Here is a 12,786-nt window from a genome sequence, read left to right on the forward strand (position 1 = left end):
CCATCTGTTCTTGTCTTTTGGCCACTTTTTGCATTAGATCCCTTAGCATAGTGGTTTTAAATTTGTGGTCTGATGATTCCAACATCCCTGCCATATCTTGGTCTGTTTCTGATGCTTGCCCTGTCTTCAGACTGAGTTGTTTGCCTTTTAGTATGCCTTGTAGTTTTTTGTTGAAAGCCAGACATGATGTACTTAGTAAAAAAAAAAAAAAAAAAAAAGTGTGGTAAACAGGCCTTTTATAATGTAGTGGTATGGTGTGAAAGAAGAAAGAACATCCTACAGACACACCTTGTTTTATTGCACTTCACTTTACTGCACTTTGCAGACATTGCATTTTTTTTAAAAATTGAGGTTTGTGGCAAACTTGTGTTGAGCAAGTCTATTGGCACCATTTTTCTAACAGCATTTGTTCACTTCAGGTCTCTGTCATATTTTGGAATTCCTGAAATTCTTACAGTGTTTCAAATTCTTTCATTACTACTATATTTGTTATGGTTCTCTGTGATCAAGTGATCTTTGATGTTGTTGTTATTATCATAATTGTTTTGGGGAGCACAAACTGTGCCCCTATATGACAGCAAACTTAATCATAAGTATCATGTGTATTTTGATAGAACAGCTCTACCAAGTGGCTATTCCCCTGCCTCTCTCCCCTCAGGTCTCCCTGTTCCCTGAGACACAACAATATTGAAATTAGGCCAGTTAATAACTCTACAATGGCCTCTAAATATTCACGTGGGGGGAAGAGTCACATGTCTTCCCACTAGAAATGATTAAGCTTAGTGAGCAAGGCATGTCAAAAGCTGAGACAGCCTGAAAGCTAGGCCTCTTGTAGCAAAGAGTTAGCCAAGTTGTGAACACAAAGGAAAAGTTCTTAAAGGAAATTAAAAGTGCTATCCCAGTGAACACACAAATGGTAAGAAAGCAAAATGGCCTTATTGCAGATATAGGGAAAGTTTCAGTAGTCTGGATGGAAGATCAAACCAGCCACAACATTCCGTTAAGCCAAAGCCTAATCAGAGCATGGCCCTGACTGTCTTCAATTTTATGAAGGCTGAGAAGGGTGAGGAAGCTGCCGAAGAAAAGTATGAAGCTAGCAGAGTTTGGTTCATGAGGCTTAAGGAAAGAAGCCATCTCCATAACATAACAGTGCAAGGTGAAGCAGCAAGTGCTGATGTAGAAGCTGCAGGAAGTTATCCAGAAAAACTAGCTATGATAATCAATGAAGGTAGCCACACTAAACAACAGATTTTTATTGTAGATAAAACAGTCTTATATTGAAAGATGCCATCTAGAACTTGCATAGCTAGAGAGAAGTCAAACCCTTGCTTCAAAGCTCATTTGTTAGGGGCTAATGTACCTGGTGAATTTAAGTTGAAATCAATACTCATTTCCACTCCAAAAATTCTAGGGCCTTCAAGAATTTTGCTAAGTCTACTCTGCCTGTGCTCCCTAAATGGAACAACAAAGCCTGGATGATAACACATCTTTTTATAACATAGTTTACTGAATATTTTAAGCCCACTGAGACCTATTGCTCAGAAAAATATATATATATTCCTTTTAAAAGATTACTGCTCATTGACAATACACCTGGCCACCCAAGAGTCCTGATGGAGATGTACAATGACATTAATGTTGTTTTCGTGCCTGCTAATGCAACATCTATTCTGCAGCCCACAGATTAAGGAGTAATTTTGACTTTCAAGTCTTATTATTTAAGAAATACATTTCTTAAGGCTATAGCTGCTATAGACAGTGATTCCCCTGATGGATCTGAGCAAAGTAAATTGAAAACCTTCAGGAAAGTATTCACAAATGAACATTAAGAACATTTGTGATTAATGGGAAGAGGTCCAAATATCAACATTATCAGGAGTTTGGAAGAAGTTGATTTCAACTGTCATGGATGACTTTGAAGTTCAAGACTTCAGTGGAGGAAATAACGGTAGATATGGTAGAAATAGCAAGAGAACTAGAATTGGAAGTGGAGCCTGAAGATGTGACTGAATTGCTTCAATCTCATGGTCAAACTTGAATGGATGAGGAGATGCTTCTTATGGATGAGCAAAGAAAGTGGTTTCTTGAGATGGAATCTACTCCCGGTGAAGATGCTGTGAAGGTTGTTGAAATGTCAACCAAAGATTTAGAATATTGTGTAAACTTAGTTGAAAAAGCAATGGCAGGCTTTGAGAGGATCAACTCCAATTTTGAAATAAGTTCTCCTGTGGGTAAAATGCTGTCAAACAGTATTGCATGCTACAGAGAAATCATTTGTGAAATAGTCAATTGATGTGACAAACTTCATTGTTGTCTTATTTTAAGAAATTGCTGCAGCCACTGCAGTCTTCAGCAGCCACCACCCTGATCAGTCAGCAGTCATCAACATGGAGGCAAGACCCTCTACCAGCAAAAAGCTTATGAATTTCTGAAGGCTTCAATCATGGTTAGCATTTTTAACAATAATGTATTTTTTAATTAAGGTATGGACATTTGTTTCTTAGACACAAAGCTATTGCATACTTAATAGATTACAGTATAGTGCAAACATAAATTTTATATGCAGTGGGAACAAAAAAATTCACTTGACTCACTTTATTCACATTATTGTAGTGGTTTGGCATTGAATCTATGATATAGCCAAGGTATGCTTGCATAGTCTTATGATTAGATCATAGGCTTTTAGTGAGCCTGTGCTGCTGGACTGTCAATTTTGCAAATGCTTAGCAGTTTTTCCTTTTTTTTTTTCTTTACCCATTTAGGTGGTCCAGGATGGCCAGAGGGGGCTGGATTTGTGTATTTGCCTTCTCCCACATGGAAGTCTAGAGTAGCTGGAGTTGGCTATTTTTCTTTCACTTGGGTTGGTTAGACTCTGATAAAACCCCAATATGTTAGGTCTGGTAAAATAGTTTCTCTTGTGGGCATGCCTTTCTCAGAATTCTCTGGTGTGTTCAAAATGGTTACTTTTTGCCTCCCCTCCTGGAAGCCCAAAAGGATTTTTCTCTGATCTTTACTGTGAGAACCTGGTAGAGCTCCTGGAGGTAAAATGCACAAAACTGTGAGTCCTGCTCCTGTGATTGAGTCTTCCTGGGATTTGTTTTGTTTTGTTTTGTTTTATGTCCCCAACTTGTCTTTACAGAACCTCTAGCAATTTATCAGTTACAGCTTAAATTTCTTCCCCCATTTTTTGGTTCTCACTGAGGTGGGTTTCTGCTTTGGTAAGTTGAGATTCTCTGTACTCACCTGTTTCAGTTTGCCCTGTGATCTTCCTCCTTTGATAGATCTAAGAAGGCTTGTTGATTTTTTAGTTTGTTCAGTTTTTTTACTTATTGATAGAATGGGGTGATGACTTCTAAGCTCCTTATATGCTGGATCAGAAAACTGAAGTCCTGGGAGATTTTTTAAAAGGTTGAACCTGGGCCCACAAAGTTTCTGACTTAATTGGTCTGGGATGGAGCCCACATGATTCTAACATAGAGCCAGGGTTGAGAACTACTGACAGGTGCCACATACATTTTACTGCTGAAGGAGAGAAAATAGGCAATGAGAATAAGTACAGAGGGCTTTGTCTTCTTGGTCATTCTAGTCAGCCTTCTGTGGGCTAGATCCAGTTCTTTTGGTATTATCAAAGGAAATAGCTACATGACATTTTACATCTTTTAAAATATATTCACAGTGTTGTACAGTCATCAATACAAACAATTTTAGAACATTTTTTGTGATCTGCAGTTCAACTTGGGGAGTACTGCCATCTTAATATTAAGTCATCCAATCCATGAACATGAAGCATCTTTCCATTTAGCATAATAACACTGAGACTTATATAATCTTAAAACAAAAATCAGCATTATAGGTATGTCTTGCTTTCTAGAGCAGCTGAATTTGGTAATAGTCGAATAAAAATCCATCCTTATATCAAATTATTTTCTTAATTAAGACTTTATTTTTAGAGCAGGTTTAAGTTCAGGGCAAAACTGGGGAAAGGTACAAAGATTTCTCATATACTCCTACCCCACACACATGCATAACTCCCCCATTATCAGCGCCCCCACCACCACCACCAGAGTGGTATATTTGTTACAACTGATGAAACTACGTTAACACATCATAATTACCCAAAGTCCAGAGTTTACATTAGGTTCACTCTTGGTGTTGTACATCTAAAGGGTTTGGACTAATGTGTAATGACATGCCATCATTACTGTATCATACAGAGTATTCTTACTGCCCCTAAAAAGCCTCTGTGCTCTGCCTATTTATCTCTTCTCCCCTGAAAGCCTCTGGCAACCACTGATCTTTTTCCTGTCTCCATAGTTTTGCCTTTTCCAGAATGTCATCTAATTGAAATCATACAGTATGTAGCCTCTTTATATTGGCTTCTTTCACTTAGTAAAATGCATTTAAGGATCCTCCATGTCTTTTCATGCCTTGACAGATCGTTTCATTCTAGCACTGAATCATAGTTAATTGCCGGGATGTCCCAGTCTGTTTATCCATTCACCTACTGAAGGACATCTTAGTTGTTTCCAAGTTTTAGTAATTACGAATAAAGCTGATGTAAATATCCATGTGCAGGTTTTTGGGTAGACGTGTTTTCCGTTCCTTTGGGCAAATACCAAGTGGCATGACTGCTGGATCATATGGTAAGAATATGTTTAGTTTTGTCATCCAAAATGACTGTAGCAGTTTGCATTCCCATCCACAATGAACGAGAATTCCTGTGGCTCCACATCCTCACCACCATTTAGTGTTGTCAGCGATCTAGATTTTGGCCATTTTAGTAGATGTGTAGCAGTATCTTGTTCTTGTTTTAATTTGTATTTCCCTTATGACATACAAGATGGAACATCTATTCATATGCTTTTTGTCTATCTGTATATCTTCTTTGATGAGGTTCCCATTAAAGTTTTTGCCTATTTTTTAATTAAATTATTTATTTCCTTATTGTTGAATTAAGAGTTCTTTTCACAATTTTAGATAACATCCTTTATCAGATATGTCTTTTCCATATGTTTGTTCCTGGTCTGTGGCTTCTCTTCTCATTCTCATGACACTGTCTTTCACAAAGCAGAAGTGTTTAATTTGAATGAGGACCAGCTTACCAGTTTTTCTTTCATGGTTGATATCTTTGGTTTTGTATCTAAAAAGTCATAGGCATACCCAAGGTCATCTAGGTTTTCCCCTGTGTTTTTCTTCTAGGAATTTTATCATTTTTAACTTTAAATTTAGATCTGTAGTATATTCTGAGTTAATTTTTGTGAAGGGTGTAAGGTCTGGGCTTACATTCATTTTTTGGCATATGGATTCCAGTTGCCCCAGCACCATTTGTTGGAAAGACTACCTTAGCCCTATTGTATTGCCTTTGCTCCTTTGTCCTTTATATGGGTCTATTTCTGGACTCTCTATTCTGAAAATTGATCCATTTGTCTGTTTTATCCATTGATAAATTTGTCTCTTCTGCTGATCTATTTGTCTGTTCTTTTGCCAATACCACATTGTCTGGATTAGTGTTGCTTTATTATAAGTCTTGAAATTAGGTCCTCTGACTTTGTTCTTCTTCTTAAATATTATATTGCCAATTCTGGGTCTTTTGCTCTCCATATAAACTTTAGAATAATTTTGTTGATATCTACAAAATAACTTGCTGGAATTTTTATTGACTTTACATTTAATATATCGATCAAGTTGAGAATTGACATCTTGATAATATTGAGTCTTCCTATACATAAAAATAGAATATCTCTCCATTTCCTTTTTTCTTTAATTCAACAGATTTTTGTAGTTTTCCTAATATAGATCTTGCACATATTTTGTTAGATTTATATCTAAGAATTTCATTTTGGAGGGTGCTAATGTAATTGGTATTGTGCTTTTAATTTCAAATTCCACTTGTTCATTGCTGGTATATAGGAAAATGATTGGTGCTTGTATATTAACTTTGTACCCTGCAACTTACTTTAACTACTTATTAATTCCAGCAGATTTTTTGTTGATATTTTGGGTCTTCTACATAGATAATTATGTCATCTGCAAACAAAACAGCTTTATTTCTTCCTTCCCAAAATGTATACTTTTTATTTCCTGTTCTTCTCTTATGGCATTAGCTAGAACTTATAGTACGTTGTTGAAAAGGACTGGTGAGAGGGGACATCCATGCTTTGTTTCTAATCCTAGTGAGAAAGCTTAAGTTTCTCACTACTAAGTAAGATGTTAGCTGTAGCATTTTGGTGGCTGTTCTTTATGAAGTTGAAAAAGTTCTCTATTCCTAGTTTACTGAGGATTTTTATCATGAAATGGTATTGGAATTTGCAAATACTTTTTCTGCTTCTATTGATATAATCACGTAGTTTTTTCTTCTTTTTTAGTCATTTGATGTAATTGATTACATTAACTGATTTTTGAATATTAAACAAGCCTTGTATACCTGAGAGAAATCCAACTTGGTTGTGGTATATAATACTTTGTATATATTACTGGATTAGATTTGCTATTATTTTGTTGAGGATTTTTGCATCTGTGTTCAAGAGAGATATTGATTATGTTTTTTCTTGTAATACATTTGTCTGATTTTGGTATTAGGATAATGCCGACCCCATAGAATGAGTTAGTATTCCCTCTGTTTCTATTCTCTGAAAGAGACTGTAGAGATTAGTATAATTTCTTTCTTTAATATTTGATAGAATTTACCAATGAACCCATCTGGGCCTGGTGATTTTTCTTTTGGAAGTGTACTAATTATTGATCCAATTTCTTTAGTAGATATAGGCCTATTTAGATTGTCTATTTCCTCTTGTGTGATTATTGGCAAATTGTGTATTTTAAGGAATTGGTTCATTTCATCTACGTTGTCATCTAGAGCTGTTCATAGTATTCCTTTATTATCCAATTAATGTCCATGGGATCTGTAATGATGTCCTCTATTTGATTTATGATATTCATAATTTTTGTCCTCTCTCTGTTTTTTTAGTAGCCTGGCTAGAGGTTTATTGATATTATTGATCTTTTCAAAGAATCAGCTTTTGATTTTATTGATTTTCTCTCTTAATCTCTTGTTTTCAGTTTCATTGATTTCTGCTCTGGTTCTTATTTATATTTTCATGCCTACTTTGGATTTAGTTTGCTTTTCTTTTTCCAGTTTCCTAATGTGGAAACTTAGATTATTAATTTTAGGTCTTTCTTATTTTTTAACATATGCATTGAAGGATATAACCTTTCATCTAAGTGGTGTTTTTACAGTATCTCATAGATTTTGATAAGTTGTATTTTGATTTTTATTTAGTTAAAAATATTTTAAAATATTCTCTGATATTTCTTCTTTGACCTGTGTGTTGTTAGAAGTATGTTATTTTATCTCCAAGTATTTTGGGATGTTCCAGTTACTGTTCTGTTACTGATTTCTAGTTTCAATGCACTGTGGTCTGAAAGTACACATTGTATGATTTCTAGTCTGTTAAATTTTTTAAGGTGTGTTTTACGACCCAAAATGTGATCTATATTGCTAAATGTTCCATGTGAACTTGAGCATAAGGAGTGTTCTGTTGCTGTTGGATGAAGTAGTCTATAAATGTCAATTATATCCAGTTGATTGATAATATTACTGAGTTCAACTGGTATTCTTACTGATTTTATGCCTGCTGAATCTGCTCATTTCTGACATAGGGGGTGAAGTCTCCAACTATGATAGTGGAATTATCTATTTCTCCTTGTAGTTATTTGTTTTTGCTAATGTAGTTTGACACTCTGTTGTTAGGTGCACATATGTTAAAAACTGTTACACCTTCTTGGAGAACTGATCCTTAATGCCATTATTTAATTTCTTTCTTTATCCCTAATAACTTTCCTTTCTTTGAAGTCTGTTATGTCTGAAATTAATATGGCTACTCCTGCTTTCTTTTGATTGGTGTTAGCATGGTGTATTTTTCTCCATCCATTTATTTATAATCTATATGTGTTTTTTATCTAAAGCAAGTTTTTTATAGACAACGTGTAGTTAGGTCTTGTTTTTTGATGCACTTTGACAATTTCTGTATTTTAATTGTTATATTTAGATGACTGATGTTCAAAGTGATTATTGATATAGGTGGATTGTTATCTACCATATTTGTTGTTGTTTTCTATTTATTGCCTTTGTTCTTTATTTCTGTATTGTCATCCACTCTTTCTGTCTCTTATGGTTTAAGTGAGCTTTTTGTATGATTTCATTTTCTTGATTTAATTTTCTCCTCTTTGTTAGCATATCAGTTATACTTCTTTTTTGAACTTTTTAAAAAAATTTGCAATATGAATTTATAACTAATTCAAGTCTATTTTCAAATAATACTATACCACTTCATGGGTGGTGTAAGTTCCCTATACTCACAAAATACTCCTAATTCCTCCTTCCTATCTTCTGTATAATTGTTGTCCTTCAATGCATTTATATATATACAAATGATAAGCATGTATACGTACATATATATACAACATACATACATATACATACATGTGTATATATATATACACATATATATACATATAGTTGGTAAAATAATTTTTTTGCAGCTTACATTAATAAATGTCCAGGGAAATTTTTTTCTCTTTAAATTTTTTTATTGTTATGTTAATCACCATACATTACATCATTAGTTTTTGATGTAGTGTTCCATGATTCATTGTTTGTGCATAACACCCAGTGCTCCACACAGAACATGCCCTCTTTAATACCCATCACCAGGCTAACCCATCCCTCCACCCCCCTCCCCTCTAGAACCCTCAGTTTGTTTTTCAGAGTCCATCGTCTCTCATGGTTCATCTCCCCCTCCGATTTATTCCCCTTCATTCTTCCCTTCCTGCTATCTTCTTCTTCTTCTTTTTTTTCTTAACATATATTGCATTATTTGTTTCAGAGGTACAGATCTGTGATTCAACAGTCTTGCACAATTCACAGCACTCACCATAGCACATACCCTCTCCAATGTCTATCACCCAGCCACCCCATCCCTCCCACCCTCCCACCACTCCAGCAAGCCTCAGTTTGTTTCCTGAGATTAAGAATTCCTCATATCAGTGAGGTCATATGATACATGTCTTTCTCTAATTGACTTATTTCACTCAGCATAACACCCTCCAGTTCCATCCACTTCATTGCAAATGGCAAGATCTCATTCCTTTTGATGGCTACATAATATTCCATTGTGTATATATACCACCTCTTCTTTATCCATTCATCTGTCGATGGACATCTTGGCTCTTTCCACAGTTTGGATCTTGTGGACATTGCTGCTATAAACATCGGGGTGCATGTACCCCTTCGGATCCCTACATTTGTATTTTTGTGGTAAATACCCAGTAGTGCAATTGCTGGGTCGTATGGTAGCTCTATTTTCAACTGTTTGAGGAACCTCCATACTGTTTTCCAGAGTGGTTGCACCAGCTTGCATTCCCACCAACAGTGGAGGAGGGTACCCCTTTCTCCACATCCCCGCCAACATCTGTCATTTCCTGACTTGTTAATTTTAGCCATTCTGACTGGTGTGAGGTGGTATCTCATTGAGGTTTTGATTTGGATTTCCCTGATGCCGAGCGATGTTGAGCACTTTTTCATGTGTCTGTTGGCCATTTGGATGTCTTCTTTGGAAAAATATCTGTTCATGTCTTCTGCCCATTTCTTGATTGGATTATTTGTTCTTTGGGTGTTGAGTTGGATAAGCTCTTCATAGATTTTGGATACTAGCCCTTTATCTGATATGTCATTTGCAAATATTTTCTCCCATTCCATCGGTTGTCTTTTGGTTTTGTGGACTGTTTCTTTTGCTGTGCAAAAGCTTTTTATCTTGATGAAATCCCAATAGTTCATTTTAGCCCTTGCTTCCCTTGCCTTTGGCGATGTTTCTAGGAAGAAGTTGCTGCGGCTGAGGTCGAAGAGGTTGCTGCCTGTGTTCTCCTTTAGGATTTTGATGGACTCCTGTCTCACGTTTAGGTCTTTCAACCATTTGGAGTCTATTTTTGTGTGTGGTGTAAGGAAATGGTCCAGTTTCATTCTTCTGCATGTGGCTGTCCAATTTTCCCAACACCATTTGTTGAAGAGACTGTCTTTTTTCCATTGGACATTCTTTCCTGCTTTGTCAAAGATGAGTTGACCATAGAGTTGAGGGTCCATTTCTGGGCTCTCTATTCTGTTCCACTGATCTATGTGTCTGTTTTTGTGCCAGTACCATACTGTCTTGATGACGACAGCTTTGTAATACAGCTGGAAGTCCGGAATTGTGATGCCGCCAGCTTTGCTTTTCTTTTTCAACAGTCCTCTGGCTATTCAGGGTCTCTTCTGTTTCCATACAAATTTTAGGATTATTTGTTCCATTTCTTTGGAAACAGTGGATGGTATTTTGATGGGGACGGCATTGAATGTGTAGATTGCTCTAGGTAGCATTGACATCTTCACAAAGTTTGTTCTTCCAATCCATGAGCATGGAACATTTTTCCATTTCTTTGTGTCTTCCTCAATTTCTTTCATGAGTATTTTATAGTTTTCTGAGTACAGATCCTTTGCCTCTTTGGTTAGATTTATTCCTAGGTATCTTCTGGTTTTGGGTGCAATTGTAAATGGGATTGACTCCTTAATTTGTCTCTCTTCTGTCTTGTTGTTGGTGTATAGGAATGCCACTGATTTCTGTGCATTGATTTTATATCCTGCCACTTGACTGAATTCCTGTATGAGTTCTAGCAGTTTTGGGGTGGAGTCTTTTGTGTTTTCCACATAAAGTATCATATCATCAGCAAAGAGTGAGAGTTTGACTTCCTCCTTGCTGATTTGGATGCCTTTTGTTGTCTGATTGCTGTGGCTAGGACTTCTAATACTATGTTGAATAGCAGTGGTGACAGTGGAAATGTCCATGGAAATTTTTAACCACCTTCAACACATATATACAGTTTAAGTGAAGCAAGGCCATACACCAAAAGTATTTCTGTTAAATTAAGGAGATAAATGTTTTTTAAAAATAGAATAAAGAAAATTCAAGGTGAAGTCATGTAATCTCAGAAAGAGAAAGACTTCCTAAGCACGACACTATGGTAAAAATCTGAAAAAAATTAATGATATATCATTATACATAAAGATCTAAAGTTTTTATTCATCAAAATTTTACATAGACAAAATTCAAATATAATTTAAATGGAGGAATGCATAGAACATATTTGATAAAGAAATTAATATCATTAGTCCATATAAGAGCTCCTTAAAAATGACAAAAAGTGAACAGCTCACATTTTTTTAAACGGAGAAATAACATGAACATTTACATGAAAATATTATTCACAAATGGATGATATAAATTTTTGGTTTCAGAGTAGTCACAGAAATCCAAAATTATACAGGAGAGTCTATTTTTTACCTACCAAACTGACAAAGATATTTGGGGGGTCTTTTCTTCTTCTTTTTTTAAAATAAACTTCCTCTTGCCAGCCTGAGGGAAAAAAGACACCCTCATATAGAAAAAGGAGAAATTTACGTGATACAACTCTTCTGGAAAGCAATATGGTAATATAAAACAAAAATATGAAGACCCTTAAATCAGTTATTCCAATTCTAGAAATTTAACTCTAAAGAATAATAGGTATTTACAAAGACTAATTTCAAAATAATTGTAGTGTCATTACTATAGAGAATTAAAAAAGAAAAACACTAAGTGTCCAACAAGAAGAATGCAATTAAATAAATCATGGTGCAGGCTACAAACAAATATTTAATAAAATAAGAAAATATTCATGATTAGAAGTGGATGCAGAAGTAGTATTATGCTGTGACTCAAGCTATTATTAATAATATATATATATATATATGAGTCCCAAATATTATTTGATAACTACATAAAGAATATGCATCTTTGGGGTGCCTGTATGGCTCAGTCGTTAAGTGACTGCCTTCGGCTCAGGTCATGATCCCTGGGTCCTGGGATTGAGTCATGCATTGGGCTCCTTGCTCAGTGGAGAGCCTGCTTCTCCCTCTGCCTGCCGCTCCCCCTGATTATTCTCTCTCTCTGACAAATAAATAAAATCATCAAAAAAATGAAGTTAAATTAACTTTCCTTCAATGAACTAAAATTAAACATACACACACACATATAGACACATATTTCACATATTTCAAGCAACAACTATAATTTTTTTATTTGCAAAAGGATGAAGTTATGTGCTTAGAGTAGCTTCTTGGAATGTTATTCATATTAATAAGAGGAAGCAAATAAAAATAAGTCAAAAGATGTTTAAACAATCTTTGATAACATAATTGATAGAATATTATACAGTCATTTTAAATACTATAAATCAATATACACCAGTATATAAGACCAATTTTGGGGGGGGACTCTATGCTTGTATATATTGTTTTTTAAAAAGCAGCATCACATCCGAAGGGGCACACGCACCCCAATATTTATAGCAGCAATGTCTACAATAGCCAAAATGGAAAGAGCCTAGATGTCCATCAACAGATGAATGGATAAAGAAGATGTGGTACATATATATATATAATATAATATATATATAATGGAATATTATGCAGCCATCAAAAAATGAAATCTTGTCATTTGCAATGACATGGATGGAACTAGAGGGTATTATGCTAAGCGAAATAAGTCAATCAGAGAAAGACAATTATCATATGATCTCACTGATATGTGGAAACTGAGAAACAAGGCAGAGGATCATAGGGGAAGAGAGGAAAAAATGAAACAAAACAAAACCAGAGAGGGAGACAAACCATAAGAGACTCTTAATCTCAGGAAACAAACTGAGGATTGCTGAAGTGGA

This window comes from Eumetopias jubatus, unplaced genomic scaffold, assembly GCF_037043125.1.
Source record: "Eumetopias jubatus isolate StellerSeaLion01/CBP00866 unplaced genomic scaffold, mEumJub1_p1.0 scaffold_12, whole genome shotgun sequence".
Taxonomy (NCBI): Eukaryota; Metazoa; Chordata; class Mammalia; order Carnivora; family Otariidae; genus Eumetopias; species Eumetopias jubatus.